This window comes from Podarcis cretensis (assembly GCF_951804945.1).
Source record: "Podarcis cretensis genome assembly, chromosome: 7".
NCBI lineage: Eukaryota > Metazoa > Chordata > Lepidosauria > Squamata > Lacertidae > Podarcis > Podarcis cretensis.
The window spans coordinates 20,170,726-20,197,260 of record NC_137176.1 but is presented as its reverse complement, the minus strand read 5'-3'; the positions used below and the strand labels follow the sequence as shown (position 1 = coordinate 20,197,260).

General features: G+C 41.7%; 3 long non-coding RNA genes across 4 annotated transcripts in view; 1 reads left to right on the top strand and 2 right to left on the bottom strand.

The window, feature by feature from the left end:
• The window catches only part of LOC307220956, a 98,026-nt gene that overhangs the window by 6,282 nt on the left and 65,209 nt on the right, over window positions 1–26,535 (bottom strand). Inside the window, exons 2-3 of the long non-coding RNA XR_013841213.1 lie at window positions 3,064–3,141; window positions 624–762 (exon numbers count right to left, since the gene is read on the bottom strand). This is a non-coding gene — a long non-coding RNA (uncharacterized lncRNA). The remainder of the gene's footprint in view (window positions 1–623; window positions 763–3,063; window positions 3,142–26,535) is intronic.
• On the bottom strand, window positions 9,412–15,609 carry LOC307220986. Of its 2 annotated transcripts, none has more exons than XR_013841251.1 (2): window positions 12,265–15,609; window positions 9,412–9,708 (listed from the first exon to the last, which is right to left on the bottom strand). It is a non-coding gene; the product is annotated as an uncharacterized lncRNA (long non-coding RNA). The 2 variants fall into 2 exon arrangements; XR_013841252.1 differs by lacking the exon at window positions 12,265–15,609 and adding an exon at window positions 12,023–12,243.
• LOC307220984 lies at window positions 17,772–24,785 on the top strand. Its single transcript, XR_013841249.1, has 3 exons — window positions 17,772–18,209; window positions 19,790–19,951; window positions 23,957–24,785. It is a non-coding gene; the product is annotated as an uncharacterized lncRNA (long non-coding RNA).

The window sequence follows — 26,535 nt, the reverse complement described above, 5'->3', positions numbered from 1 at the left end:
GGAAGTGTCTCCGGACAGCGCTGGCCCCTGGCCTCTTAAGTGAGATGGGCGCACAACCCCAGAGTCTGTCAAGACTGGCCCGTACGGGCAGGGGTACCTTTACCTTTACCTAGTGGACAACATGGCACAGGAGAAATGTCATTAACACCTTTCTGAAGACTGACCACCAAGGATAACAACCTTGCTACCATTTATGTACAATAACAACTTACCCTTAAACAAAATCTTAGCAGACTGGAAGTTGAACTTCTGACATTGCTAGAGATAGGGATTCTTTCTGAGCACTTCAGCTTCTGGTGCACAAATTTCACTCTCCAGGGCTCTTCTCTGGTGTCAGGTTCTCACCTCAATACACTATTTCCACCCATAAACTCAGGGGTGGACTTGGGCAATCTTTCATAATATGGTGCCCTGAGTGAGACCAAAAGTTGGTGTCCCCCAATGGACCTTCTCAGTTATGGATCTTCTCAATTTTGCATCTGCCTACACCCCCCAAAAATCCTGTGTGGCATAAACCACTTGGGCTGCACAATGTGTGTGCTTTCTTTTCACTCCAACCATGTTAAGAAATCAGACACTAAGGTTATCTCTGGAACTGCTCACTGACCATTTTTAATGCTCACCATTTTTATGTGTAAGTGATCTTTTCAAAATGTTATTCCTGCTCTCTGACATAAATGTTTAATAGCCAAGAACTCCTCTGACAAATTCTGGGTGGGTGGGGGGAAATAAGCCCCACTTGCCTTCCAAAAGGGCATTAACCTATAATAGGAAGAAATTGAATTTCTCAGAAAAGTCTGTGGAAATGTCTAAAAGGAGGATTTGACGGAACAAAAAAAATTAGCTAAGTGGCATATTGGGAGAGGGATTAAAATTCTAAGCAACCTTATTTGCAAAAGCTGTGCTACATTTAATAGACTTTGGCATATAAAATATGTCAGTTAAAACACAAGTAAAAGATCAGATGTCTATATACTCCAAACTGGTGGGTGTAAAATTAAACAATCCACTTAGAACTTTTGAAAAAGGTCACACATAACACAAGGTTGCTTTCATGTATGCTATTTTCTATTTCAGACAAAACTAACAAAAACATATAAATCAGAGACTACATTAAATAATCTGAGCTTGTGCTTGTCGTTTGCTTCTCTTATTACTGTTGTCACTTACTTTTCCATTTCAAATCTTATGAGTTTTGTGGCAATAGAGAGAACTTCAAATGGAGTCTAAAGGACTATCATGAAGGAGTTATGCAGGTATAAAGTTAATGACACTGCTGTTCACCATTTTATAGAGATTCATGCCCCTAGCCAAAACTAACACAGTACAGTGGTACCTTGGTTTAAAAACAGCTTTGTTTATGAACAACTTGGATTAAGAAGGCTGCAAACCCAGAAGTAGGTGTTTTGGTTTGTGAACATTGCCTTGGAAGCAGAACATGTTCCGCTTCCTGTTGAGTGTAAATTGAGTCCCCCACTGCTATGGGAAAGCACGCCTTGGTTTAAGAACGCTTTGGTTTAAGAATGGACTTCTGGAACGGATTAAGTTCGTAAACCAAGGTACCACTGTACAAGTCTTAGCCACTAACCAGGAGCAAGAAAAATAACCTGCACCTGTTTTTTGTGTGTGTATGGGAACAATTCATATGCAACATTTTCCCAGAGTTATAGTGATGCCAAGTCAGTTCTTGAATTATGGTTCATTATGGCAGGCTAGCATATTGCAAACTTGCAGAAATGTGCATAATTGTCCTAGAATATGCTTTGGAGTTACCTTTGTAATGTTGCAACCACTGCAACACTGTCCTACAGAAAGGGCCTTGCTTCTCAAACCAGTCTCAGGAAGCAATGTGGAACAAGGTCTCTCACCTTAAAAACTTAGCACATGGGTGTGGGGGTGCATGTGTATGTGCATGCATATGAGAGAGGGGGCTCCCCATGATCAAGACCATGCAAGACAGGCTGCAGAATGTTGATGAGACCTGGCCCCCACCTTGAATTTTTTGAGGGGGGCTTGGTCCCTGTCCCCAATGGCACCCCTGTCTCTTATGTTCTTATCTCTCTCACATCACTCTACCTTCACAAGACAATTTATTCTGATGACAAGGGAGAATATTTTACTTTCAAGTTAAACTGAAAATAAATTCAGAGTGCTCTTTTGTTTTCAATTCATAAAAATAATGTGCATCAGGATGGAAGAAGAAGAAGAAGAAGAAGAAGAAGAAGAAGAAGAAGAAGAAGAAGAAGAACTTATCTCAGGAACTGGAAGGGAGCAAAGTCAATGATGTTATCAAAGACAAGCACATCAACCCACCATAAGTATTAATTATAAAAGGTAAAAGGTAAAGGACCCCTGGATGGTTAAGTCCAGTCAAAGGTGACTATGGGGTTGCAGTGCTCATCTTGCTTTCAGGCCGAGGAAGCCAGTGTTTGTCTGCAGACAGCTTTTCTGGGTCATTTGGCCAGCATGACTAAACTGCTACTGGCACAATAAAACACCGTGATGGAAGCCAGAGCACATGGAAACACCATTTATCTTCCTGCTGCTGCGGTACCTATTTATCTACTTGCAGGGATGAGAACCACCAACCTTCTGATTGGCAAGCCCAAGAAGTTTAGTGATTTAGACTACAGTGCCACTCATTCCCCCCATTTCCCAATTAACCATGCCTTACACTGGCTTACAACCTGAGCAGAACTGCAAGATGGACAAAACAAAGAAAAAGAGAGAGTGTCATTATTAAGGTAACTTTAAAGCTCACGGCATTTTCTTTTCAATCTGGAGTAATTAAACCTCTTTTCAGATTGCAGGTGAAAAGGTCAAATATCAGAACGCTCAGAGTCTCAGGGAGGCCAAGGGACAAGACAATGTAGCACTGTTGAAACTTCTCATTAGTCCTGTGCCTGAAGCTTAGACAAATCACCCAATGATAGTTTCTGGCACCAATCCTGCAATTAGGAATGAAACCACCACAAAACAATGCCTTCAACCTCCAGATATGATCGATCCCAGAGATGGTATCAAAGGCCACTGAGTGAACAGAAACAACAGGGTACCACTTACCCTGATTTCCTCCTGCAAATCGTAATCCATCAGGGCAACCAAGATTAATTCTGTCCCCAAGCGAAACCTGAATCCACACTGAAATGAGTCAAAAAAATGAGTTTAATTCAAGAGCACCTGCAGCTGAATCAACACTACTCTCCCGAGCACCTTGCTCAAAATTTGTGTACATCAGCTTTCTCCTTGCTCCTTTCTGCTGCTGAGCTCCAACTATGCCTGCTGACACTTTCCAGTACAGTAGTACCTCTGGTTTTGGACACGATCTGTTCTGGGGTGCCCTGAAAAGTCCATAACCAGAGTGGCACTTCTGCGCACGTGCAAAGCACAATAGAGCGCTTCTGTGCATGTACAAACCGCACAGGACGCTTCTGTGCATGTGGCGAAACCAGGAAGTAAACACTTCCAGGTTTGCTGCATTCTTAACCCAAAAAAATGCAACATGAAGCATTCGCAAAAAGAGGTATGACTGTATTCCAGATTTGTTAAAAGTGTTCCAGTCCTTTCTTTTCCTTGCAACCCTTCAGTTCCAACACTTCAAGTCTGTTCCCCTTTCCCGTATTCCAGCTACACACACACACACACACACACACACACACACACATGCCCTTCACTTCCCTCCTCAGCCTGTTAGCCAATCAGAGGGAGAGCTGTGGGCATCTGTCTGCCTCAAGTGACAATAGATGGTACATCTTACAGTGAAGTCAAACCTCTGCATTGGCAGCACCCAAGAGTAGAGCTGCCAGACGTCCGGCATTTCAAAGGTGGAATTGACATCCAGGGGGATTTCCAAAAGGTGGCTTTGTCCTGCTCAACAGCTGTGGGGTTTGTCTAAAAACAGCTCAACGATTTTGGTGGTTTTCTGGTTTTTAATTTTTGAAATATGGCAACCCTACCCAAGAGACTCGTATATACTTCTGCTTTTCTCATGCCTAGAAAACATGGGCCTGAACCACTTATCCTGTTTTCTAGGCATGGGTCTGAGCGGTTTTGCTCTTCCCACTGCTCTCCCCTGGAGGACCTGTTCTTTAGTGCTAAATCAGAACCAATGGCTATCCATAGAAAGCCCAATTGCCATTTGTTCCAGTTCAGCATGGAAGAGCAGGTTTTCTGATGGGTTGGAGGAGGAACATGGCAAAGGGAAGTGTGGCTGAGCTCCATAAAAGATAAAACATAAAAGATAATCATGAATTGTGATAGAATTAAAACAATATAAAAATCTAATCTATTAAAATACAGATAATAAAAACAGCAAAGTCTTATTAAAAGCCCTTTGCATTAAAAAACAACAACAACCAGTCAGTTCCCAATGGTCTGTTGGAATAAAACAGTCACCTAACTGCACCTTTAAAACTGCCCATAGTAAAGCAAGGTAAAGGTAAAGGGACCCCTGAACATTAGGTCCAGTTGTGACTGACTCTGGGGTTGCGGTGCTCATCTCGCTTTATTGGCCGAGGGAGCCGGCGTACAGCTTCCGGGTCATGTGGTCAGCATGACTAAGCTGCATCTGGTGAACCAGAGCAGCACACGGAAGCGCCGTTTACCTTCCTGCCAGAGTGGTATCTATTTATCTACTTGCATTTTGACATGTTTTCGAACTGCTAGGTTGGCAGGAGCAGGGACCAAGCAATGGGAGCTCACCCCGTCATGAGGATTCAAACCACCGACCTTCTGATTGGCAAGTCCTAGGCTCTGTGGTTTAACCCACAATGCCACCCACGTCCCCATAGTAAAGCAGCCGGTTGGAATTGTTGCTTATTATGATAGATAACTGTTTTAGTGTTGGGTGCATTTGTTTGACTTCAATGTGAAAGTTATCAAGTATCATCTTAACTTCCCTTTTGTTCATGTAGCCCCGTGATATTTAGATACCTGTGCCATATAGTTCACATGTAAATGTCAATGCAAAAACATGCCTTATTGTGATATTTCTGCTGCAATGCAGGAAGCATCATAAAGCTTCCCCACACACAATAATTTTGTGCAGCATTTTAAAAAGGAGTGCCTCGTTATTACATGAGGCATATGCCGTCTGGAGATCTGCCGTGTCCAGATAGGAACATTTAACTGTTATTAATCAAGCATCACAGAAACAAATGTATTTTTGTTGTTCACATGTGCTTTATATTCTGTGCATGTCATTAACATGAAGTAATATTCCTTTTTAGCTGTTAATTAGAGGTGTGATAGGAGATCAGATAGCAGCTGCTGAATTATAAGGCACACCGTTAAAAAACTGTTGTTATCGAAAGAAAATGTTCCATGAAGATTTAACACTTTGGTAGACAAACAAGGCACCACCCTTAGCGTATCTGTCTCTTTGTTATGGAGTCAAATGTTTCTCCCAGAAAGGTATATTTTCAGCCAGACGCTGTTGGCAACGCAATGTGCATAAATTCACAAGTGGGAAAGAGATCAAGCCCATTAGCCATGACTGTCAATGCATGTGCCCATCACACTTCCCAGCAGGAATGTAGTTTTGATGGTCCAGACTAGAGGGATTGTGAACTGCTTTGGGAGAACTTTCAGCACTGAAAAGTAGCAAGCAGGTAGAGTGGGGAAAATACCAGACAAAGAGGAGGCAAGCTCTGGTGCTTACTGATGGAAAATACAGGGATCTGCCATGTTTTCTTTCCACTGGTGATCCACAGTGTAATCCACTGACTCAAACCTCAGGTGGTGGTAGCTGAGAGAGGATGAGCTAAATATTTTCATAAGACAAGTAACATTTCCCTGGGAGGTTTTACACACCTCCAGGCTGCTGCCAGCCTCCACCTAAAGCAAAATTTCAAGATGCATTTGGAACATGGGTATTGGGGCTGAACATCCAAGTAATTTTGAAAGAATACAAAGTAATTTAAATAAGATTAAATAAGGAGACAAAAATGGTGGCTATTTCCATTGCACCCCCAGGCATCAATACAACAATGTGCTAGATCTTTTTAAATGCCCCCAAAATGTATAGATATTCCCAGTATATTCACCATTTTGGGTTTCCAATGGTCTTGCAAGCTGATGAAACAAAGGCAAAATAGATCTCACTTTAAGAAGTCCGTTACACATTTCACTTTGTTGAGAACCTTTGCAACCATAAGTCTTGCCCTGATTATGCACTATCAACACCACTGTGCTCTATTCCCCTTGTAGATGCCCAGAATAATAAGTTCTGACCTGGTGAGCCTAAAATTGCTCTTTTTACATACAAGACACTGTATCAAATCAATCCAGCCTATGCTGCTGACCTTATTATTCCCTTAGCTCACAATTGCACCTTGAGGTCAAGCAGCCAAAGTCTTCTGCTGATACAATGGCTCCTATTTATCAGTGTAAAGACATGCGGATTAAAGCCTTGGAGTTTATACAGCCTTGGAGCTGCTGCAGGGATTTAATATAGAACTCCTTCCGCACTGGCTTGTGCAGCGTTCAGACATGGGCTTAGGGTTGATTTGATTAATTTGGCTCGTTCTCAATTCACTGCCGCCAAGGGCAAAGCAACGGCAGAGATGAAAGCATCTAAAATAGTTTTGCACGGTGCTTACTAGAAAGACAGTTACCTCGAGATGTGTTCTAGGGTGAGGATGAGCAGCGTTTCCCACCCCAGGCAGAGATTTCAAAATTGTTCATTTGTAAGTGATCTAGAAGATGGCAGCTGCCATGATACTTACTACCTTGGTCTTTTGCTCCTTGGGCCAATACATGCTGTAGACACCCAGTGGTGGAGCATATGCCCACGCTGCCCAGGGCAGGCGTGCTCCCAAAGGGGGAGGCGGAGGGTGCCTGCCTGGGCGCCGGATAACTGCTTGGGTGCATAGAGCGGTATGCGCGCCCTGCAGCCAGGGGGCAGAGCGAGCCACCCATGGGGTGGACCAAGCCACCGACGGCGGACATTCAGCACGCCACCCACCCATGACTCCCAAGCCTCCCCCGAGCTTTCAGAATGAAGGGGGAAGAGGGGAATGCCGCCGGCAAAATGAATGTCACCACTCGGGGTAGGCTTAGGAGTCGCGAGAGGGTGGCACACCAAATGTCACACCCCCCCTCAGCGAAGACACCCGGGGCATCCCGCCCCCACCGCACCCCCTTCCTCATCCCCTGGAGACACCTGACTTTATCCACAACCATACTGCCAACTTCATTTCAGAAGAGAGGAACTGGGCAACTTTATCCACAGCGATTTCTGCTGTAGGCCAAAGTCCTTTAAACCACAGAGCCTAGTACTTGCCGATCAGAAGGTCGGCGGTTCGAATCCCTGTGACGGGGTGAGCTCCGGTTGCTCAGTCCCTGCTCCTGACAACCTAGCAGTTCGAAAAGTAGATAAAGTAGATAAATAGGTACCGCTCCGGCGGGAAGGTAAACGGTGTTTCCATGTGCTGCTCTGGTTCGCCAGAAGTGGCTTAGTCATGCTGGCCACATGACCCGGAAGCTATACACCGGCTCCCTCGGCCAATAAAGCGAGATGAGCGCCGCAACCCCAGAGTCGGTCACGACTGGACCTAATGGTCAGGGGTCCCTTTACCTTTACCAAACTGCCAGCTTTCCTACCGCAACTCACCTCTGTGAATGTTAAAGAGATACAAGCTTATTGTGCAAAATGGTGTTTCCGCCCTCCCAGAAGTCTAGTACAAGAATTATTGATGTATAGATTTACCTTGTAGCCAAGAATGATTCGAAATTTAGCCTGATATAATACTTTCTAAGTTTTGAGATGATTTCCAAAAAGCACTTGTGCATAATTGCAAATGCAAGGCATGCATTCCCTTTATGCGTAGCCTTCCTTGCCATTGATTGATGGGATTTAGAAGCCGAGTTCAATAATAATTAAAGGACAAAAAAAAGGAGGCCAGTTCTAATTGTTTTGAGGTTTTGATAGGAAACTTATTGAAAGTTAAAAGGCCCTCTTCTGACACATAACTGGGAGCAATTAGCTGTTGCCGCTCTCCTTGAAATCTCTGGTGCATTTTCCTGCCCCCATCAAATTCCGGCAATTCAGGGAAATAAGTCTCAACTTCATTTCTGTCACATAAAAAACCGTTGCTCTTGAGAGATCATCTCCCCCACACTCTTTGCATACTAGTATGTGAATGAATTCAGGGGAAAGTTTAATTTTTAAACATGAAAGTCAGCCCCAAATACTTAATTTGGGCACAAAACGTAGCATACATCAGCTTTAAAGGCTTTGCAGACCATCTGTTGATTCATACATAGCCAGTATTTACACTCTTGGCCATATGGTCATACAAACATTTCATGCCTGTGGTGGACATGTCACATTAAACTTGGCAAGTGGCCTTTCCCAAACTCCAAGAGGTCACAGTCTTTCATGCAACTTGCTCCACTCTTCTGGGCAGGAATCCAAATTCTCTCTTTCCAGAGTAAGACAAACAGGCTGCATTTGTTCATAATGTGTCATTTGCAGTAGTAACCATTCCACAACTGACATGCTCTAACTCTGCCTCCACCTCCACCCAGCATCCCACTCTACTCCTGTCAATCATTCTTCCACTAGGTCTTCTGTTACTTGCCTCGTATCAGATGTTACATTGCTCTCGTGGACCAACAACATATTAGAAAGACAAAAGACATCACGAGGAAGGTCTAATGTTTTGCAAAGCAACTTGATTCCTGCTATTTTAAGATGAAGGGGGAAAATCGAGGTAGGAAAATATATTAAAGCAGGCATAGGCAAACTCAGCCCTCCAGATGTTTTGAGACTACAATTCCCATCATCCCTGACCACTGGTCCTGTTAGCTAGGGATGATGGGAGTTGTAGTCCCAAAACATCTGGAGGGCCAAGTTTGCCTATGCCTGCATTAAAGTTTAAGAAACCCACAGCAGGGCTATGGAGGGTGGTCTCAGAGACCACTCGAGGCATGGCTTGCGGCAATACTGGGTTTGCTTTAGTCTCTCTAAGTGATTTGTTTGTTTCATGTGCTCAAAACAATTTGATGCATTGTAGTCACAAACCTACGGCTGGCACCATATTACCTCAATAAGCAAGATATACCTTTCGTTTGCCATTCTGGAAGTCATTTTTTTCTTAGTACATACAGGTGTTTCGTCTCTCTTGTCATTAGCTTAACGTTGCTTACAGAGTTTCCTTGAATGTATATACAAATTTATGATCACCGACAAGAAAAACAGATTCAGAAAGGAACTATTTTATGGGGAGGGGGGGAATGCTGTATCTGTCCCTAGACATTTCATCTCAAAGAATACATTGTAGTGCAAGGGGGAATCGAGCACACCTTGGACATAAGAGGACTGAAATTGTATGCAGAATACTCTCATTTAAGAGAGTTGTTGGAGGTTGGGGTTTTTTGGTTTTTTTAGATCATGCATTCAGGTCTGAATCAAGCACAAGGGATGTTTTATTAATTGTGAACAGCTTGACAGTTGGACATAACTCCCCCCTCTCCCCCGAGAAGCTAAAAAGAGGCAATACTAATTTCTGTAGAACAATAGTGAAGAAATCAAAAAGCAGATATTGGAATCCACACTTCTCTAGCCTCTCTTCTGTCAGACAGCGCATTAACAGGTTCAGAAAATGTGCCTCTGGACTACATATGGTCCTATTTAGGTGAAAATGGATTCCTGGGCTCCTGGAACATGGACATTATGTGATAGGAATGCTTTCACTTTTAAAAGGTCTGCAAAAACAAAGGGAGATAAATCACATCACATTTTCAGAAGCCAAAGGATGTTTAACAGCATAACACTATTCACTGGAGTAATAGCCCTTGCTCTTGTCATTCCTCCGAGTTCTTATCACTGCTATTTTTATACAGACACATCTTTAAAGGGAGAGATGATTAATAAGCACATACTGGGACCAGCATTTTCTCTCCAGTATCGGGTGGCGCTGTGGGTTAAACCACAGAGCCTAGGACTTGCCAATCAGAAGGTCAGCAGTTCGAATCCCCGCAACAGGGTGAGCTCCCATTGTTCGGTCCCTGCTCCTGCCAACCTAGCAGTTTGAAAGCACGTCAAAGTGCAAGTAGATAAATAGGTACCGCTCCAGCGGGAAGGTAAACGGTGTTTCCGTGCACTGCTCTGGTTCACCAGAAGTAGCTTAGTCATGCTGGCCACATGACCCGGAAGCTGTACGCCGGCTCCCTCAGCCAATAAATCGAGATGAGTGCCGTAACCCCAGAGTCGGCCATGACTGGACCTAATGGTCAGGGGTCCCTCTACCTTTACCTTTATGCAATGATAATCCACATTGATAAGTGCAAATGGATGCACGGAGGACAAGAGAGGGCGAAAACAATGCCAATGTTCATTCGGGTTTTTGGTGGTTCTGGCAAGCTCAATGGGCAAAATAAATGGATGACAAATTAGAACATCACTGAGTGGCATGGGGCTGATAGTCCAGAGGTTAGCAACACAAGAATAGGCCTTTTCTGTGGTGGCTTCCCATTTGTGGTATGCTCTCCTCAGGGAGGCTTGTATGATGCCTTTATGACCTATTTTAAGGCACCAGGAGAAAATGTTCCTCTTCAGCTGAATAAACAATGTATGGCCTTTAAAATATACAGGACTGACAAGATAGGGTGGGAGAGCTGGTATAAATTACTGGGGTTTGGTGCTCTGAGTGGGGCCCCAGCGACCAATTATCTTGCAACTATTTCATGTAATTCTTTACAAAATATGTCTTTCATGTTCAATGCACATACAATTCTGAATAACGGTTTGCAAGCTTATGGCATGCGCTGAGCATTTCCGAGTATTCACAACTCTACATGAACATTCGCTTTTGCACTTTGGCAGTACAACATTGCAGTGTTGTCTTATCATCTTTGTACGTTTTAGCAAGTGAACACCATGTGACTGCAACAAAATTGTTGAGTGGTGCACATTATTGTGGTGCTGCACATACAAGTTTAAAGTGTACAGTTAGTTCAGCAACAATCATCTGGGTGCTTATGGAACCTCAGTTTTTGAGCATCTCAGAAGCCGAATGATTTGGATCCCAAATGCCGAAAACCCAGAAGTAATTGTTTCTGTTTTTGAACGTGCCTTGGAAGTTGAATGGCTTCCAAGGAGTGTTTCTCCATTTTTTCAATGGATTTTGCCGACCGCTCATTGATCCTCAGTTTCTGAATGTTTCAGAAGTCAAACGGTCTTCTGGAATTGATTATGTTCGAAAACCGAGGTTCCACTGTATTATTGACATTCACCATTGGGATCTTAATATCCCCAACAGGTACAAATACTATCTTATTATTAACATAAAAATGAGATCATATCCCAGAGTAAGGATTTACAGCTGGTTTACCCTTGCTGGGTGGGGTTTACTTTTCTTTTTTCACTGGGTCCCAAACCTACTCTCAGCAGCCCACTCTGTCTATGAAATTTTTATGGTGACTCTCCTCTTTTCATTGCTATGAGAGCACCCTTACACAATTCTAACCTACCAAGATGAACACAGCTCACTGAACTATCCTAGGAAAGTCAGCAGAAAATATGTAGTTTGTCCAGCCCCATGTCAGTTGCCATATACAGAGAATTGGGTTCAACTCTGTGCATCAAAAGTATGCAAGTTTGCTACAGAATTTAAATGGCTTGGAATTTACTAGTACCTATGTGGTACTGCCTGAGAACCAGCAATGTGGATGACTTCAGGAAACCTGGTGAACTTCAAAACACTCAATATATTCAGACAGTGGGAGTTATCTCAGTTTAGGTGCACATTTTAATAAGGTCCCTTCTGAACAAATCAGATACAATATGAAGAGCCCATCAGCTTTTCTCATATGTTAACAACTCAAAGGATGAATCTTAAGCAATGAATCCGTTAGCTAGAGGGAAATGAACAAAGGGATTTTTAGATCTCCGGGGGGGGGGGGGGCGTGAGCGCCAGCCAGGTGAGCTGGAGGCAGGGGGCTATGCCCCCTGCTAGGGGCGGTGTTCAGGCTCCCGCCCACAACCACTCCCCTCTCTTTCAGGGAGGAGAGTCTTTACCAGTTTCTGCAGCCACTGCGGGTGTTGCGATTCTCCAGAGGTTTGGCTTCACCCCTGGAGGCAGATTCCATGGTCTCTCAAGACAGACAGACGCCAACAAAAAATGCATCAGAGAATCATCATAAGCAGGTGAAGTTAACCCTCTTTATGAATAAAGGTTAAAAAAGCATTTCAAAACAGATGAGGCATCAGTCAGAGTGGGCAGCAGCTGGTATTAATCTTGATCATATGTGCCCACTCACCTGAGTCACTCGCAATGACGCAGCAGGTGGCAGCTGCCAAACAGAATTAAATAACATTCTGAGATGGCCCATGAACCCAAGTGAGTAGCTATCAGAATGGATACAGCTTCCTTCTTACAGCCCAGTTTCAGGCCAGACTACAAACAAGGTTTGCACAATCGAATTTGAACTATTTCCTCCTCCTTTCCTAAGTGAAATCTTAATGTGCCATCCTTCTAAATGCCTCGTCAGTAGGTTTGTCAGCTCCTCAGCAGTACAGCCGCCACCCTGACTGATGACATTTGCGCTGACATTGTCTGCCTTCATTGCTAGTGTAACTTCATGGTTTGTGACATTGCAATGACACAGTGGTCAGTAACCCCCCATTTTAAGTACTTATCTGCTCAGACAGCCAAGTTTTAAGACACGGCCATTAATGTCATATTTATTGCAGTGTCGTCTCCCAAAATGTTAGTGGCCTACTTTTGACTATGAAGTTTTCCCCCCTTCTGCCAATATTTATCATACAGTTTCATGTTACAATATATCTCCCAGACTGGTTTCAGATGAAAGCTTTTAATGAAAATCAGTCTGAGTGTTAACGAAAGGTGCAGTGAGTTTCTTGGCAAGAAAAGTGGCTAACAAATATGAAAAATAAATAAAGGCTGTGTTCATACAAACAGTTTATTTCAGGCTGACTCCTGTGTTTAATGAAGCTTTGTTTAAAGTGTTGCAGCCCTGATACAGCGATCACACACACGGACAAAAAACAACACTTAGCGTCAGTCCATCTGACAGACTTAAAATCCTGTTGCTCTTTGCTCTTTCGTGCCATCAGATTTACATCCCTGGCATGGAGGACATGACATACATTCGGTCAAATACACAAGGTAAGAATATATGGTGATGGTGATTATTCTTTTCCCCAGAACCCAGAATCAAGGTTGCTCACAAAAAGAGAATTCCTATAGGGAGATAAAAGGTAAAGGTAAAGGACTCCTGAATGGTTAAGTCCAGTTAAAAGTGACTATGGGGTTGCGGTGCTCATCTCACTTCAGGCCAAGGGAGACGGCGTTTGTCCACAGACAGCTTTCCAGGTCATGTGGCCAACAGGACTAAACTGCTACTGGCACAACGGAACACCGTGATGGAAGCCAGGGCGCACAGAAACGCCGTTTACCTTCCTGCCACAGCGGTACCTATTGATCTACTTGCACTGGAGTGCTTTCAAACTGCTAGTTTGGCAAGAGCTGAGGCAGAGCAATGGAGCTCACCCTGTCACATGGATTCGAACTGCTGACCTTCTGATCAGCAAGCCCAAGAGGCTCAGTGGTTCAGACCACAGTGCCACCCATGTCCCTTTATAGGGAGAGATGAGCATGCCACACTACAGTGGTACCTCGGGTTACAGACACTTCAGGTTGCAGACTCCGCTAACCCAGAAATAGGACCTTGGGTTAAGAACTTTGCTTCAGGATGAGAACAGAAATTGTGCTCCGGCGGCGGCAGGCCCCATTAGCTAAAGTGGTATCTCAGGTTAAGAACAGTTTCAGGTTAAGAACGGACCTCCAGAACGAATTAAGTCCTTAACCCGAGGTACCACTGTATATGCATTTGTTGCTGAATTTTTGAGCCAACACAAAAGGGCAATACAATATTGTTGGCTTGTGTGACTTAATGGCACATCAAGCCACTGTAGCCTTCTTAAGTCTTTCATTATAAACTATTGTGATAACTGCATATAAAAATAATGGCAGAGACATGAAAACAACTACAGCGTGCTTTCATGTCACTGTGCCGAGGCAGACTAAAGACGCTATATTGAAATTGAGAAATCTGATCACTTTTAAGCCAATTTGCTTATTTTTCATGGGTTAGCTCCTGATTTGGGATTGACAGCCTGAAATTAGCTCTATAAAAACTCCATTAACATCAGAAATGTAACACTCCAGTGTGCAGCTGGGTCATCCCAAAAGAAGAAGCAACATTACTAATAAAATTTTACCAGAAGAATATGTAATACTAGAATGCCAATACATTCTAATCCCATCCAACTGTCTTCAGCACATGGTAATGATGCTGTCAAATATGCAAATATAGACTGTAGTACACATAACAGCTTCATTTAACTGTACTTCAGCAGCAATTTTAAAACATTTGTATAGAACAGCGGGATTTATCCAACACATCCCCAAAGAAGTTCATTTAGATTTGTAGATCTTTTAATTTACATATCCAGTAGTATGTAAGTTAAACAATCTTATTTTTTTTTACTAATTCACCATATGTTGCTTGGAAGCAGGGTTTCAATAGCTTCAACTAACCTTAAAGGTAACGGTACCCCTGACCGTTAGGTCCAGTCGCGGACGACTCTGGGGTTGCGCGCTCATCTGGCTCTATAGGCCGAGGGAGCCGGCGTTTGGCCGCAGACAGCTTCCGGGTCATGTGGCCAGCATGACTAAACCACTTCTGGTGAATGAGAGCAATGCATGGAAACGCCGTTTACCTTCCCGCCGGAGCGGTACCTATTTAACTACTTGCACTTTTGACGTGCTTTTGAACGGCTAGGTGGGCAGGAGCAAGGACCAAGCAACAGGAGCTCACCCTGCCGCGGGGATTCGAATCACCAACTTTCTGATCGGCAAGCCCTAGGCTCTGTGGTTTAGACCACAGCGCCACCTGCATCCCGCCCACCTAACTTTACCTCCAGCCTAAATCTGGACCATTTCATACAGTAGGGTTTTTTTGCTGTGCCATTAGAGATAGGGAGGGATCTGGCAAAAGGCAACTTTGAAGCAAAGGCATCACTCAATCACATTCCCTAGCAATGTGTGGATTGGTCTGGGGGTCTGCTTTGGAATCTGCACAGTGCTAGATCCTCTGTAAAACTTGTCCCGTGCCCAGGAAGCATTGGTTTGAGTGGTTTTGTGTTTGACCTGTACTTTCTAGGCACAGGTCTGAGAGGAGTACTCCTTGCCCTGCAACTTTTGCAGTGAAAACCTGCTCTTTAGCTCTAAAGTGGAATAAAGGACAATATGTGGGAAACCTGTTGCTGTGTGCTCTGATTGAGCACTAAAGAGCAGTTTTCCCCAGGGGAAAGCAATGAGACAAGAAGTGGTGTGAATAGCCCTTAAGTTCCTGTGACCTCAAGTTTTAACCTGTTGAGAAGTGAGAAAGATTTCCCTCTATTCAGTCTCTTAAATTTAATTAGCTTGATTTCTTGAAATAAATGTTGGTGGAAGAGAGAAAAACGGAATGAATATTTTATTTAAGTCAAGGAGGCAGGCACACTCTTTTCTATTTTTGCATTTTTTTTATTGCAGAAGCCTGGTAAATATTTTACTAATTGTTGTTTGTAATTTATACTGCTTTAGCAATTATCTTTGCCAATTTGTCTAAATGCATATTAGGAAGTTCAGGAAGAGTTTGGACCAATTACAGCAGACTCTTCAAGCTAATTACTAGTGTGGGTGAGTAACAATGGCTGTGCTGATTTTTTTTTACCATTCTCCATCAATTAATGATAAAAGAAACTGGGACAGCATGTGAAATGTGAAGCCGCTGCGATGTGTATCTGCAAACAATCCACAAATGGTATTATATCCCAGTGAGACTGATACACATGATGGCTAAAATGTCCCTAGAGCTGCTGGAGGGGTTGCAGTCAACAGGGCACTTATATTCATCTGTGGCGGGAGTGTCTACAAGTATAGTAGTAAGATTTTGAGATGAGATACTCAAAAAGATGAATGCCATACTGTATCTGGGCACTGTCAAAATGTCAAAATCAATACTGCTATTACTGGTGGTTTTTTGGGAGGTGGGGGTGGGGAATGTACTATTTAAGGAGTTGGTTAGATTCACACCAGTTGCTTCCAGACCTATAAGAACACAATCATGGAAGAGCAATAGGACTTTTACAATAGATTTGAGGGGAACTTTGGAAAATTGCATTGAGAATTGCATGCATAAAATCCGCATCACTAAGGGACAAGCAAAACCATTTTTATTTTTTATTTTTGCAGAATGATTTAGGGTTCCCCTCCCCAAGACTGGTAAGTCTGTCAGTACAAGGACACATCTAGCCCAATACAATGATTTGGAAAAATAATAATAATTGATTCAAGTATCTTGAAATTATCATCACATAACACTTTCCATGATGCCTTAACTTCCTTTGTTTGACAAATATGAGAATATGTTTTCTTGAATATTAAATCCACAATGAGAAATAATATTTTATTAGCTCAGCTGTCAGACCTGGAGTGCTCTTTGTTATTAGTATTTCTGTTTTGTAAATGTAGTTCAGGCTTCCTCAACCTCAGCCCTCCAAATGTTTTTGGCCTACAATTCCCACAATCCCTAGCTAGCAGGACCAGTGGTCAGGGATGCTGGGAATTGTAGTCTTAAAACATCTGGAGGGCCGAGGTTGAGGAAGCCTGGTGTAGTTTATTGTAGTTCTCAGCACATTATACATATTTGTATAAAAATACTGCCTTTTAAAATTATCAAAGGGGAGGGGAAATTTCACTGAATTTCTCATACGTGGGATGTGTGTGTGTTCAACTTACTTTACTTTTGAGGTAGCAGAGGAATTTAATAAGTCACCTTTTCCCATTCAGCAAATCATCTCCCTTATGAACTGCATTCTACAGCCTTCCTGGATATGCACATTTACTGAAAACCAAATGACATCCTTGCTGGGGTTTTCTATAAGCAGTGCGCTTTTTGGTTTTTTCCTGGCAGCACACAACAGTACACAGTACCGGTACCTCATTTGTTTGTTTGTTTGTTTGTTTGTTTGTTTGTAGAAAAGTAGCACTGCTTCCAGGAGATGACAATGGCTTGAATCAAAGGCTATCCAATGTGCTGTTCTTCTGCCACAGATCTTAGGCCTTTCATTGTTGTCTTCCTATGCTTCAGTTAAACCCAGGGAAAACATTATGATGTAATTCCTCTCTTGGGACTTCCTCAGGTCAAAAAACAGGGGTGGCCATGGAGGCTACAGAGCAATGGATGTATGCTTAATGGAAAGAAAGACTATACAGCCCCACCCCCACTTCCAGTCATCCCAGTGTCACACCCACTGGAAGAGACAGAGAAGCAGAAGCCTTTTTGTTGGGAAAGAAAACTTTTTGAGAAAGTTTTGGAGCACCCTAGAATTGATGCTTTTGAATTATAGTGCTGGAGGAGACTCTTGAGAGTCCCATGGACTGCAAGAAGATCAAACCTATCCATTCTTAAGGAAATCAGCCCTGAGTGCTCACTGGAAGGACAGATCCTGAAGCTGAGGCTCCAATACTTTGGCCACCTCATGAGAAGAGAAGACTCCCTGGAAAAGACCCTGATGTTGGGAAAGATGGAGGGAACAAGAAGAAGGGGATGACAGAGGACGAGATGGTTGGACAGTGTTCTCGAAACTACAAACATGAGTCTGACCAAACTGCAGGAGGCAGTGGAAGGCAGTAATGCCTGGCGTGCTCTGGTCCATGGGGTCACAAAGGGTCGGACACAACTAAATGACTAAACAACAGAATTGGTAACTCCACTCACTGTGCACATGCTAAATAACCCTGTAGGTAAGCAAACATGCAATACCACCTCCCAGTACCCCGCCAGGCTGTTAATATGTCTTTAGGGAAATGCCTGGTAGATTTTTTAGATTAAGAACAGTCACAATCTGACTGTGTGATTTACAGCTATAAACAAGAAGGTGACATCACTTTGAATGATTAATGCAGAAGGGCGCGAGCGGATGTCATCTCAAACTTAATGCAGCTTTGCGGCAGTTATGAGATGACAACATGTTAGAAAACAGCACTGCTAAAATTATAACCGTGCTTCTTCCTTCCAGACTTAACACTGCAATGATCTTGTGTTATTGATGCATTCCAAAACAGTATCTCTTTTAGGACTGGCGAAGTTCAACCACTTTCCCATCAGGAAACCAAGACCAGGAGATTCTGGTGATTTTTTTGTTTTTGTTTTACTCTGGACTTTTAATAGTCTTAGCCTCCCTGCTGCCACCCCTCCCCAATTCAAAAAGTAATATGCATTATGTAACTTATTTAACAATATGTTAACTTGCCTTACAATGTAATAAGCCAATGCTGCTTTCTTCGGGAGCTAGGCTGCTCACTTTGTGGAGTGGGGTCCTGGACCTCTGCGCCACAGTTCTGCCGTGGTGGCAAAACAGTATTTTCTGTAAGTCTTACATCTGAGGGAATCAGGGAAGCATTTCAATGGGACTTGGTTGAGAGTGACCTTCTATCATTTCTGCCCTTGTACACGCATGCACAAAGCTACCCTGTTCTTCACAGCCTTATGACATTTGTCCTTCCATAATTGTTTACAATTTAATTCACATATTCCTTTTTAATGAAGGCTTCCCAGCCCACAGGAATAAATGTGATTCCACAGTGTTCAGCACCCCTTCATCTTACCACAAACCAACTCATTCTTCCCAGTTAAGCTAGAGTTTCTAAGCAGCTTTAGAACTCAATTTCCCTTTTTGCCTCCTGCTGTGCACTTTGTGCAGCAGTTTATTTCCTATTTTTAAACAATCTCTCCCTCCCTCGTTCTCTCAAGGTATTTGACATCTCAGCCATGATCAATTGTGAGCTTGCGGGAAAAGCTTGAGAACACACACAAAGACACTAAAGCGAAGTACACAAATGGCCTGGCCACAACAACTTCTAAGCACTTGCACACAAGCTAACTTCTAAACTAATGGAGGGGGAAATTCCATATTTAGCATTTTGAGCAGCAGGATACTATATTAAAAGCATTTCTGCTTTTAAGAAACTGTTCAGAACTGCAAACAGCAAGGAGAGATTTCGTATGCAGATACATAACCACAAACAAGAACATATAGGAAGCTCATTTCTGTAGATAATAATGATAATCACAATAACAAAATGACAACATATGAAAGCTTGCCTGGTCACTTGTAACAAAACAAAAAAAGTCTCTAGTATGGAGATGGGTCACATACCCTCCAACAATTCTCCAATGAAAATAGGGACATCCTAATCTACATCAAGAAGCTTCTCCAATGTAAACGTAAAGGTAAAGGACCCCTGGATGGTTAAGTCCAGTCAAAGGTGACTATGGGGTTGCAGCGCTCATCTCGCTTTCAGAGCGAGGGAATCTGATGTTTGTCCACAGACAGCTTTCCAGGTCATTTGGCCAGCATGACTAAACCACTTCTGGCACAACGGAACACTGTGATGGAAACCAGAGCACACAGAAAAGTTGTTTATCTTCCTGCCACAGCAGTACCTATTTATCTACTTGCACCGGTGTTCTTTCAAACTGCTAGGTTGGCAGGAGCTGGGGCAGAGCAATGGGAGCTCACCCTGTCATGGGGACTCGAATCGCCGACCTTCCGATTGGCAAGCCCAAGAGGCTCAGTGGTTTAGACCCCAGTGCCACCCGTGTCCCTCTCACGTATGATCTCATGGCACACAAATGCATCATATACCTGTCACCTTGAGCCAATTACATTATTATTAATTTATTTTTATCATTGTTTTTATCATTACAGTGGTACCTCAGGTTACGTTACGCTCGGGTAATGTAATTTAAAGTTACGGACGCGGCAAACCCAGAAGTGTATACTTCCGGGTGTCGCCATGCATGTGTGTGCAGAACTCTGCGCACTTTGCGCATGCGCAGAAACAGCGCTTCCGGATACAGACTTTTCAGGGTAAGTACAGACCCCCAGTACAAATTAAGTTCATATCCAGAGGGTCCACTGTATATCCTGCCATTTTCCCTGACAGGGACTCAAGATAGATTATAGCTGAAATATTACTTCATTCCATTTTTCTGTTGAAGGTGTTGTACATTTTCCCTCCCATTGCACATTTTTTCTTTACAACAATCCTGTAAGGTAAATGAGGCTCAAGGTGACAGCCAATTTCAACCTCCTCTCTGGAGTTTGGGGGAGTATTGGGATACCATGGATTCCCTACAGATATTTGCTGCACTAGGCATGGAAACCTTTCCAAAGGTTGTTCCCAACCTCACCATCACCAGCCTCAAATGATTAATGTAGTTTGGCTGCTGGGTAGCAAGCTGCCATCTCAGAATTCTGCTGGTCATTCTATCCTTCATGGTCAATACATTTAACAACTTAGACTGATAATTTAATACACTGAACACAACTTTGCTTTTTTGACATTTAGAATGGAAATGGTTGTTTCAGGAATTCTACCCGCGACATGCACCTGCCCTACTTTATATCTTAAAAACACTTCAAAACTCATTGGTTCAACATTCATTTCATGCCTGAGCATATTCTATTACTATTAATTATTTTTTTGAGATACATTCTGAAGTTTCCTCTCTGTTTCTGGCTCATTTATTTTTTCCTCTTCTCCATCAATTAATCTACCATTTTTCTTTGTCCTTCCTCTTTCTCTTCTTTAACAATTTTATCTATTATTTATCTATTATAAAACTGTAAGTGCAGTTAACAAATGACAGAGTTGTTTGTTTTATTGCGCGTTATTGATTTGCAGTGGCTAGCAGTGTAGGCACTAAACAAGTACTATTAACAACAATATATTCTTTATTGTAATATGACACTAGGCATATAACATCTATAGAAAAGAAGCCCATTCTTTTCCTTAAATAACTCTATGTTAGAGGCATGCAACAGCTGGCTCATGGTATCTTCTGATCTCTCTTTTGGTAACATCTGGAAATGCAAAATGAGGCATTATTGTGAGTTTTCCCAACAAATAAAGCAGTGGCTATTGAAGAAGTGCCAGAAAATGGGACCGTGACTAAGTGGGAACAAGACGTAGCTAAAAATATACTGTATATATGAAGACTAGGAAGGGCACAAAGGTCTTCTTTAAATATGAATATAAGGGGAAATTGTTCTAAAGCAATGCTAAGGTGATATATAACTCCAGAAATACTAAGTAAAATAAATAAGAACTAAGTGTTGGATATATTTGAAGATACTATTATTGCATGCTGTGGAAGTGCAATTTGGTATATTAGGTTATGAAATCCCATATGATCCTCTATTATTATGAAATTATGCTGATGACTCAATAAGGAAAGAACACAAAAAACCTATTTTCATACATAGTAGCAGCAGGAGGAATGCTGTTGGCAAGGAAATGGAGGTTTCATGTAACACCCATTATTAATGAATGGATGAATAGATAAAATTTGGGAATTCACTTCAAAGTCTAAGCTGGCACATTTTTCTGACATCAAAAGATTCAGGACAAAGTTGAAATAGTTTTGTACCAAATTGGATCCCCTTTCTTGAGCATTGTCAAAAGAACTTTCTTCTCCAAAAGATGCAGTACAGCTTTGAAATGTTCTGAATTTTAAAGGACCGATTTTAGTTGGGTTTCTCCATCTTGCATTGTTTTTCTACTTGCTTTATAAGCACTGGATGTGATTGTTTTTTTCATGTTCTTAAAACGTAATATTGTGACGTTCAAATGCACAGTTGACTAGAGAGAGAGAGAGAGAGAGAGAGAGAGAGATATTTCAAAATAAATCAGGACAGAACTTTCTTTATGTACGCTACAGCAGCAGCAAGAATACTCATTGCAAAGTATTGGAAGACACAAGATCTACCCACTCTGGAAGAATGGCAGATGCAAGTAATAGACTATATGGAACTGGCTGAAATGACCGACAGAATTCGAGATCAAGGAGAAGAGCAGGTGGAAGAGGACTGGAAGAAGTTTAAAGTCTATTTACAAAAACACTGTAAAATCTTTGAATGTTGAGGACATTGAAAAGGAAAAGAAGGGGTTCTAGTGACTGAGTTAAATAAGAGCACAAAGGGAGGGATCAAGAATCAAAACGAACAAAGATTGAGCTTGCTGAACTAATTATTACATAGAATACAAGTTCGGGAGGCGGGTGGAAGTAAGGAAAATAAGGTTTTGAAGGTTATAATTGGAAAGTGAGTTTATTTTTATGTTAAAATCTCCTTTTTTCTCTTCTTTTTTTTTGTTTATGTCTTTTTTCTTTCTCTTTTGTAATGTTTGTGAAAATTTTTCTTTTTTGTAATGTTTGTGAAAATTTGCTTTTTTGTTCTTTTTTGTGGAAAATGCAATAAAAAAAAATATTCAAAAAAAAACAAACAAAATAAATCATCCCGCCTTTATTATCAGATACTTTACTAATTAGTTTCAGACAAAGGGGTAGTTTGCAGATGCATGTATGTCACGTGATTTCTCATCATCTGAATGCCCACTAATTGATTGCACCTTGCAACTGAATTACTCAACTGACTGCACTGATATCTTAGGGTTGCAGAGGACCCTGAAGGTCTACTCCTCTAATCTAATCCTTCTGCTAACTTAAAAACAAAACAAAAAACCCACAACTTAAGCATCCCCCAACAGGTTATCCAGCCTCTGCTTGAAAAACCTTCAGCACAGCCACTGGCCGTGTATGCAGTTGGTCTCATTGTCAGAGTGCTTTACCATTGCAACCATTGGTCAACTGAAATCTATCCCAGGTATTTTAAACCCAGTATGTCTAGTCCTGCCCTCTGGAGTAACAAGGGACCAGTCTTTGCACTGTTCAGAATGTGCACATCTGGTGTTTGATCTGTAATGGCTTGCTCACACAAGTCATCGGTCCTGAATCATGCATCAGGCACCTAATTACGAAAATGTATTAATGAATCATGCAGACAGTGATACAAATTCAGATGTACACCCCTGACACTCATAGGTTGATTTTCAACTGCCATACTCAAAGCTAACACATCAACATAAGTGGATTAAATTTGATTTTGGTGCATATACTTAGAGTTTGACTAACGCTGGGTATGACCCATACAGTTTTCATCTTTTATTTGTGCTGCAATGGAAGATTTATTTATTTAGAACATTTTTCATCCTACCTTTCCAACAACTGGTCTTCAGAGCAATGTGTGCCCTTTGCAACTGAATCAATGTCAGCATTATTTCTGGATTATTTTATTTTATTTATTGAATTTCTATACCACCCTGTTCTGTGAACCGGCCTGAGATCCCTGGGTATAGGGCTGTATATACATTATAATGACAATGATAATGATAATGATGTTGTTGTTTAGTTGTTTAGTCGTGTAATGATAATGATAATGATAATGATAATGATAATGATAATGATAATGATAATACCTGGAGATTTCAGGGTGGTTTACAGAATAAAATCAAAATATAAAACCACAAAATACATAATAAAAATAAAAACCCTATAACCCCCCCCCCAAAAAAAAAAAACCCACCACATTTTAAAAGGGCATAGGATGTCAATCAAATCAACCAAAGGCCTTGTTTAAAAGGTTTAAAAGGGTTTTTTCTTTATCCAAATATTTATGATGTCCTAATAATGTCACATGACAGAGAGGTGCATTGCCATGCCCACCTGTCAAAATCCTTTGCATGGGGTTCCCAAGCTTGGGACCCACAGAGCAAGGGGCATTGAAAGCCCTTGGCTTTGAAAACATTGGAAACATACCTGGCAGGTGCCCCACCCATGGCACATAAACATGGCACAAGCAAAATGGTAACAAATGAATTACATATTAGAAGTAGTCAGAACTCAATGAAGAAATTGCAAAGCTTTATAACCTTCACACTCCAGGTTCCTTTATGCTTTCCCACTACCTCACAGAGCAGTAAAGTAGTACACTGAAAACAGAGTAATTCACCCCTTTTCCTCTTCTTTTTTACAGCGTAAATGGTTCCACCGGCCCTGCAGAGCTTAGCGTACCAATTTATTTCATTATGAACAATTGCAGTCTCACGCTTGAGTCTACAGTTCTTTACATACTTCAACTCAAAAAGCATCTTTTATTAGCCATTAAAAGAGCTCTGCCAGATAGTAGTTTAGATCTTCTCATTGATTCATAATTTATTATGGAATTTGTCATATGAACTGTTGCTGGGTAAAACGACACGATTGTTCATTCTTACATTTAGCGCTAACATTGTTAATGTACTACTGTATTTTTTCTTTCTGTTACAAAATAGATTTTCCTTATGAACTTTGTCAACAATGCATGTGAAAACAGAGAATACTGCAAAACTTCACTGTACACATCCAGTAACCTGAACACTTTAGGTATATTTAATTAATTGTATGTGGTATGCCCCATTGTTCAAGATCGTCATAAGAAAGAAATATATTCATCCTACAATCAGCTTAAAAGTTGCTTTGCGGTCTTCTTTATTTAAACCATCAGTAGCGCAATTCCATCCTGGCTAATGAGAAGTCTGTTTCTTTTGTACAGTTCTGCCTTGCCCCAGAATCTTCCCCAATGTCTCACAAATCCAAAAATCTCCTCTTGACAACCCATCTCTGTCGTTTTATGGATTAATGGTCTCGTTAGACAGTAAAATGCGTGTTAAATTGCTGTTTTAGGGGGTGTTTTTCATTGTCTAGAAAGGATCAATCCATTTTCAATTACTTTCTATGGGAAAGCACGCCTTGTTTTAAGTCCGCTTTGTTTTAAGACAGGACTTCCGGAATGGATTACGGTCTTAAATCAAGGTACCACTGTACTCTGGAACATCCCCATACCTCTACTGCTTTCTACAAGAAATAAGACCCACTGAGTTTAGTAGGGATTATTTCCAGGTAAGTGAGTAAAGGCTAGTAGCCTCAATGTGGGATTGTGATAGGATTTACTTGCAACAGTCAAAGAGTGAGCTTTGCATTTTGTTACATTTGGTTTCATTATAACCAACTGACGAGAACCTGCTCGCCATCCGTAATAATCAGTCTCACGCAGAGATGGGTTGAAGAAATCTGACTGCCCCAGGAGCTGCTGCAGCCAAACATTTATTCTGTGTAGCCAAAAAGATACAAATACCCACAAGCAACTTTTCCCTCAGCCAGCAGATAAGGACAATGCCATGCCATCACACCAGGCCCATGTAGTCGATTAGGCTATGCTACGTGGACCAATCATCAGGACAGCATGAGCTGTCCACGCGTTGATCATGCTCCAAGCAATGCCTTTTGCTATGAAATCACCTTGCAATAATAAACTTTCACCCATGCTCTTATGTACAAACAACCATTTCCCCACAACCAACGGGGATGGGGATGACTAAATTTTACCCACTCTAACTCATCCTGCATGTATCTCAATCCAGAATGCCACCCAGTGAGAAAAATATGTCTGCATTTTCCAGGCTTTCAATTTAACCAGTTTTTATACAAAGCCAAGAACACAACATAATGTGAAGTGCATTATAGATAGCAAAGTTTTCAGAGCTTGTTCAGATGACCATTGATAAATGACACTCATATGTTGGCTGCCACAGTCCGGCAACCCTATTCTATACATTGAATAGAGAAGTGACAGTTACACAACTTGCCCAGTTATGGGAAGACACCCGATTCAATCTTAAGCCAGGCTCCCTCTCTGCCAATGAAAACCAGTGACTTTGTACAACATTTCACAAGCATCTGGTTTTCAACAAACCAACTTTCTCCTTCTTCAATTCCCAAATGTCTAGGGATGCAGATGCCATGAGAACCTCTAGGGTTCAATTTTTGGAATAAAGATATTTACAACTACAGATTAGCATCCCAAATAAAACTGCATGTTTCCAAACTGTTGTTGTGGATCCATGGGGGGTGGGGGGAAGGGAAAAAAGTAAGTCAACAGAACACAAAAGTGTTCTTTTAGTAACAGTCTTAAGTCATCTGCAGCAGCAAGACAGACAACATTTGGACAAGGAAAGGTAGGAACACAGAGAAAACCAATTAATATTTTGAAAGGGGCTGATCTTACGATAGGATATGAACTGAGAAAAACATTTGAAAAATGCCACCCTTCTGAAAATTATGCATTCACTTTTGTGGATAAATGCCCTGAATATGAAATATTTTTGGTAAAGCCGAAATATCTGTAGAAAGTATTCACACATTCCTGCAAACGACTTTCCCTGCTAATCTGTGTGATCTTAAAAGTAAGATTATCATGTCTACCCAACCATACACTTGAGATGTAGAGGTCTGTTAATACACAAGACTAATACTTTATGTATGTCTGCTTGTTCTTTGCCAATTTTTGAGGCCTTTTTTGGAGGGGGGTTGAATTTTATTACAGCTTTTATTATCAGTCTTCTCTTGCTACAGAAGTAGAAACTTCAGGGCAATGTACATAAACAATTTGTGCATTGAAGCCAAACATTTTTCCCCCTAGAGACATTGCTAGGAATTACCTCCATGTTGTCTCCACTAATTGCTTTATGCTTTTATCCACGGTTTCCAAGTCAACAGACCTTTTTATCTTTGAGA